Genomic DNA, 6,827 nt, shown 5'->3' on the forward strand with positions numbered 1-6,827 from the left:
CTGCTCAACACAAGCAACATCAGGGATCTCATCTGGACAGGCCCACCAGGTCTAACTACTGGAAGCCGTAACTGGTCCTTCTATGTTCCTTCCGTCAGCTCCATGTTGTTCATTAGATGAAAGTTGTGAGGTGCAAGTTCCCGAGATTGTGAACTTTGGGAATAATAGATGAAATTCCTCGAAGTCTTATCTGCTTACATTAGGGCCCATTGCTTGTTGACTCATTGGAGTCTGGAGGTATTTAAATTCACGAAGACCAAACCTCAACCCCTGGAGGCTTTTCTGAGGTCTTCTCAAGAAGTCTAAAAAGGCCAAGAGTTTTACCCTTTATTTTTGCAGTTCTACATTTATTTCAAAGTGATTTTCCATACATTTGTGAAGAAAATCTTCAGATTCTGGGAAAATTCTGACATAATCTCCCATCTTCCCAGAATACATCTAACTTTAGTTGTAATAAAATGCAGAATTGCATTCAGGAAAGACAGACAATCAGCTTTTTTCCTTTGACATTAATCTGCCAGTTCTCTCAGCTATAAAAATTAATAATTATAGCTCCTGAAAGATTCTGAGAACAGATATAAAATTATTTTGATAATGAAGATAATGATGACTATAATAACAATGATAATATTGGTGATGATGAAAATAATTATAAGGATATGTAAGGGTCATTATGTGAGGATGGTGAAGAAGATAAGATATTTTCATTCTCTGCAGATTGTCTTGTCAAACCCAGAGAAAATCACCAAGAAATGAATGCAGAGATGCAAAAATGAAGAGATAAAGTAATTGTCCTCCTAGAATAATTTGAGAGGACCTCAGACAAGACAGGAATTGCTGAGTTTGAGTTCTGACTTGAGTAAAGGGTAGCCTCCTCCAGGCCAACTAACAAACAGTAGGACCAAAAGGCATCTCCTCTGGGAAGCAGGTTGAACATCAAGAAATTTCATAATTTACCTCACTCGCAGCCTCAATACCATTCATATCTTAAACTTTCATCTATTAATAGCAGATGATTGAGTGGAAAAAAATCAAAGCTCCCTCCTCCCTGCCCTGCCCTGTATCTAAAAATCAAACCTAGCAGTGCAGACATAAGGGACCCCAGACTGTGGCTGTAAGTGCGGAGGAAAGAGTACATGCCAAGTGACAACAAGAACATTTTGTGGACAGTTTGACTGAGGATTATAATTTTGGTTTAGGGAAGGAGATGGGACCTTGAACTTGAGGCTCTGGATGGAATTCAGAATATAATAATGATGAGAATCAGTAGCTGAAAGAAACATTATTCAAAATTGGTCTTAACACCAGATTATAATATTAGGTATGAAGAAAAAAATTAAAATGAGTAAGTATCAAAGATGGATATTTTGGTGTCAAAGAAGATACGGTCCTAGTGAGAGAAAGATAGAAGTTTTAAAAAATATATTTGCCCCAAAAAGTAATATTAAGTATGTACAGACTCCAAAAGGAATCTTGGAAGAACTTTAAAATGAATTCAGAAATCAAATAAGAGTGGTTGAGAGAAAAAACAGGGGAAGAATAAATTTAAAAAAAATAAAAAATGAATAGAAAGGTAAAAAAAGGAAAATAATTCCTTGAAAACTAGAATTAGGCAAGAGGAATCAAATGGCTTTACAAGACAACATGAAATAATAAACTAAAAAAAAATAGAAGAGAATATGAAAAGATATTATTAGAAAAAATAATTTATCTGAAGAAAAAATCAAATAGAGGTGATATAAAAATTGGGTAATTATCTGATGATATTAAAAAAATTATTAAGAAAAATGACCCAGGTTCTTGAACAGGAATATAAAGAAGAATTAGAAAAAAACCTATCATTCACCATCTGAAAGAGACCCAGTGGGAAAATTTATGCAAATGTTATGACCAAGCTTCAAAGTTACCGGGTTATAGAGAAAACACTGTAAGTGACAGGAAAAAATACAATTTAAATACTGTGGAAATATAGTCTGGTGTTCACAAGACTGAATTTCTTCTTCTCTAAAAGATCCTCATTCTTATAACATTATATTTCAAAGAGCAAAAGAGCCGAATTTCCATCCAAGAAGAGTTGAATATAATCCTGAATGAAGAAAATTGGATATTTGATGAATTTTAAAAAGAGTTCAGTTCTCTGTACAAAAGGGAAAAATTTGGCATAAAAAAACCAGAAGAAATATAAAGAAAACATTAAAGACTTGCTAAAAGATATTTGTTAATATCAAACTGAGAGTTATAGTACATTATACACATTCAAATATCTATGTAAGTGTATATAAGAAAACACATCTATATATCCATGTATATTGAAATATTTATCAATACTCTTTTGTTTTTAGTTTTTTTTTTTGCAAGGCAATGGAGTTAAGTAGCTTGCCCAAGGCCACAAAGCTAGGTAATTATTATGTGACTGAGGTCGTATTTGAACTCATGTACTCCTGACACCAGGGCTGGTGCTCTATCCATTGTGCAACATAGCCACCCCATTTATCAGTATTCTTAAAAGTATACTGATTGCTAAGCTAGTTTGTAAAATAGATTAGAACTGAATTTTGCATGTTGGTATGATCTTTAATACAAAAATTGTACAGGAAAAAGCACAAGGAAGTTATTTTACTATTAAAATGGGGTATTTTATATTATAGTATCATATATTATTATTATGTTTTAATTTTATATTATATATTTAATATTTTATATATATATATATAATATTATATGCTAAAATTGGAGAACTACCACAGAGAAAGTTGGTGGAATTGAAGGACTGGTAACTTTGAAACCTAAGTCACATCCAGGTTGAAGAAGAAACAATGTGTGTATATGGAATTATGAAAGAGATTTCTGAACATGTACGTACAGCTGTGTGAAAACTAGGGGAGAAGATGACAATGGACTTTTGAAGTTCTACAAAAATTAAGATTTTTGGAGATTTGGAGAACAGGATCTGGGAAGGATTTTTGGAGGGTTGTGTAGATTAGAATTTAGAGAGTGGGTAGAGGGTACGACCATATTATTGGAAGGATGGATGGGAAAAGGAGTGAGAGGATTGGGAGCATAAAGAAGGTAAGAGGGAGAGGGTAAAAAGACACTGAGAGAGAAAATAGTGAGTAAAAATACTAAATAAGGAAATTAAATAATAGTTATTACTTTAAATGAGAATGGGATGTTTATAACAGCCTTCAGTGTTGGTAAAGAACTGAAAATTGCTGCAATCCCCATCAATTGGGGAATGGCTTAAAAATCTGTGGTGCATATTTGTGTTGGAATACTATAATTCTGTAAGAAAAGATGAGCTCAATGATGTTAAAAAAGTATGGAAGATACATTCAAATAGAAGAGCAAAGAGAGGAAAGTTGTGTAATGTTACAACAGTATTGTTTTAAGATTGACTTTGAGTGACTAAGACATTTTGATTATTATAAATACACAAATTAAAATAGAAATGTGAACAAAGAACCATCCTGAATCAAAGAACTAATAAAAAAGTTTGTATAAAATAATTTAGTGTTTATATAAAGAAAAACACATATATGTTTTGTGTATATATACACATACACACACATACACACAAATACATGTTTATTCCAGGGATGGTCACTGAGGGCAGGCAGAGGAGCCAGCTCTTTGTTTCAACTTCTATTGCACAATCTCCCACAAACTGTGTTTACTGCTAATAATAAGTTTGGGTCTGTGAATCCTCTGCTAGGTTCATTTAGTGCAAATCTTGACTTTTATACTGTTTTCACCTCAACAGAAAGGGAAGCCACCACCTTTCCTTTCTATATACCTATTTGAATCTAATAATAGCAGACATCTATAAGACAGGTTTGGCAGAGAGAAGACAAAAAAGAAAATAAAAGACTATATATTTGAAAGGAAAATCAAGTTGAACATAATTGATTTGCAACTTTCATTTTAATATACTATATCATGGAAATGTTTGCTTTGTTTTACAAATTAAAAATAAAATACATTTCCAAAAATGATAATGATTATGATATTAGCCAATCAAGCCTTCATTGGCTCAGAGAATTTTATCCTACTGAATCAAATGTGTTTGCATATTTTACATATATTTTCCCCAAATTTCCATTAGTTGATGCTCACTTCATGGCAAAAGAGAATATTTCTTGCTAACAAGCCAGGACAAAGGGTCAGGCTTTAAGAGGCAGATTACCTTCCTGGTTGCCTAGTAAGCTAAAAAATTAAATAGGAAAGGAACATGAAGGTATAATTGTACCTATCAGCCATTATGATTTGTTCATCACTTCAGTCCTTTTAAATAGGTTGCCACAAGGACTCAGTTAATTCAGGAAACTCATTTGATTGATTTCCTTAAATTGGAACTTGATGACCCAATGATTTTTGTTTCCAGTTTTCATTTTATAGCAATTGCTTCCATGCAGATCTTTGTATTTATTGAATCTTACTCCTATTCTACAATATGTGAAATGGTGAAAAATTAAATGATGCAGCTGTGGAAGGAAAAGAATCAGACTTTCAGTAGAGATTTCATCCTATTAGGCTTATTGGATCCAAACCAGTATGGATTGCTCTTCTTAACACTTATTCTCATTGTGTTTATGGTGGCAATAATGGGAAACACAGTTTTGATACTTTTTATTTACCTTGACATCCGCCTCCACACTCCAATATACTTCCTTCTCAGTCATCTCTCCTTCATGGATATCTTGCATATCTCTAATTTCATTCCCAAAATGGCCAGTAACTACATTTCTGGAAGGAACTCCATTACATTTGAAGGTTGTGGGTTCCAGATCTTTCTCTCTATTATCTTTACTAGTTCTGAATGTCTTATGCTTGCAGCCATATCCTATGATCGCTATGTAGCCAGCTGCCACCCACTGAGTTACCCCATCCTTATGAGCCATCGAATCAGTGTTATTCTGGCTGCTGGATCCTGGATTGGGGAACAATCAACTCTATGATTCATTCAACTTATATACTACTTCTCCATTTCTGTGGCACCAGAGCCATTGACCACTTTTTCTGTGAAGTTCCAGCCATGTTGAAACTCTCTTGTACTGACACATCACACTATGAAAGCGGACTCAATGTGAGTGGTGTAATCTTCCTGCTAATTCCCCTTTCCATCATCCTTGCCTCTTATGGTCAGATTTTCTGAACTGTGCTTCATATTAAATCAATGGAGGCACAGAAAAAAGCCTTCACTACTTGTTCCTCCCATCTGACTGGGGTTACTATTTACTATGGGTCGTTTATTTTTACATACATGAGACCAAAGTCCTATTATACTCCTGGTCAAGACAAGGTCTTAGCCATCTCATATACAATTCTCATTGCCATGCTCAATCCTATTATCTACAGCTTCAGAAATAAAGATGTCTTATGTGCCCTGAAGAAGGTTTTAGGAAAGACACATTTACAAAAATGAAAATTTTCTTAAAATTAGACTAAATGCTCATGAATGACCTATACCAATTAGCATTCAGGAACTTCTGGTGGGGAGGAGTATTGATACTCATATGCTGTTTCTCATTATCTTTAAATTTACACCAAAATCAACTCAATTCATCCAAATATTTGCCTCTCCAAGGAAAATCAATTTGCCATTCTATATATTTGTTGAATTTGTTTCATGAATTCTAGTTTAATTTAGGTTAAGAATAATATTTTATTCATCTTTCAGTTTCCCCATAAGACAACCATCTCCTATGTAGAAGACAGTACGTAAATCTTTAGATAACATTTTCAGATGCTTCAAAAATTCTCTGGTTTGTGTCCAAATCTTTCATTTTCATGAAAACATACTAGATAACATCCAACTGCATGTTCTTGGAAGCATACTGTAGCTTTAGCAATGAATTCCTCACTGTCCAACCATGTGTAATTCAACTTCTCCATGTTTTGCAGGTCTTACTTTATGATAGCAAACAGGTCAACAAACACACCTATACACACAAGCACATAAACACATGCAGATTTATGCTCTCCACTAACAAAATAAAATTGTTCTATCATGAATAAATAGAAAGATCACTTTTGTTGGTGCATTGCTGGTGATCATTGGTTTTCCCTTTGTAGTACTGAAACAAATTAACTAGCATTCTGAATTAATGATTGCTACGCGAGTTCCTCTCTATAGTGATACAGAATAGATTGCTTCCAAAACTTTTCACCCAGTGAATATGTTTGTTCATGCTATATCATCAGTATTTCATAATCTATCCAATGGGGTAAAACTCTTCATATCAAATAAATAGCACATACATAAATACAAATATATATATATATATATATGTGTGTGTGTATATATATATATATATATATATATATACACTTTATCTTATTAATTTATCCTTCAATCATCCAACTTCTGCTACTCCTTTTTCCATATTATCTACCTACCTCTTGTTCAGTTGTGTATCAATTAGAACATGAAATCCTTGGTCATATGAACTGTACTACCATTTCCTTGGCCGTATGGACTGTACTACCATTTCAATATTTATTCTTAATGCATTTGTACAAAATAAACACAATACTCATGTCTTTCTCCCCTTCTCATTTCAGTATTTGCATTTGCCTTGAATCATTTCCATCACTGACCATCTTCACTACTACACACATTCTAGAGAACAGAAATTAAGTTAATCATCTAACTGTCCTGAATGATTTACTACATATTCATAAGCTCAACTGGGCTCTCACTGCTGCAAAGAAAATCTTACACCTGTCTTTTTGATTCATTATTCTCCACACACACAAACATTGCCTCAATGACAGAACTCTCCCTAACCACAGGTCCAGTCTGAGGGGGAGTCTTAGGTACAGCCAAG

At 33.6% G+C, this 6,827-nt stretch overlaps 1 pseudogene; it reads left to right on the forward strand.

Annotated features, from left to right (window-relative positions):
- The first annotated feature begins 4,475 nt into the window (after window positions 1-4,475).
- Window positions 4,476-5,422, forward strand: LOC141509769 (olfactory receptor 2AJ1-like; annotated as a pseudogene).
- The last annotated feature ends 1,405 nt before the right edge of the window (window positions 5,423-6,827 follow it).

Source organism: Macrotis lagotis, chromosome 1 (assembly GCF_037893015.1).
Source record: "Macrotis lagotis isolate mMagLag1 chromosome 1, bilby.v1.9.chrom.fasta, whole genome shotgun sequence".
In the NCBI taxonomy this organism is placed as follows: Eukaryota; Metazoa; Chordata; class Mammalia; order Peramelemorphia; family Peramelidae; genus Macrotis; species Macrotis lagotis.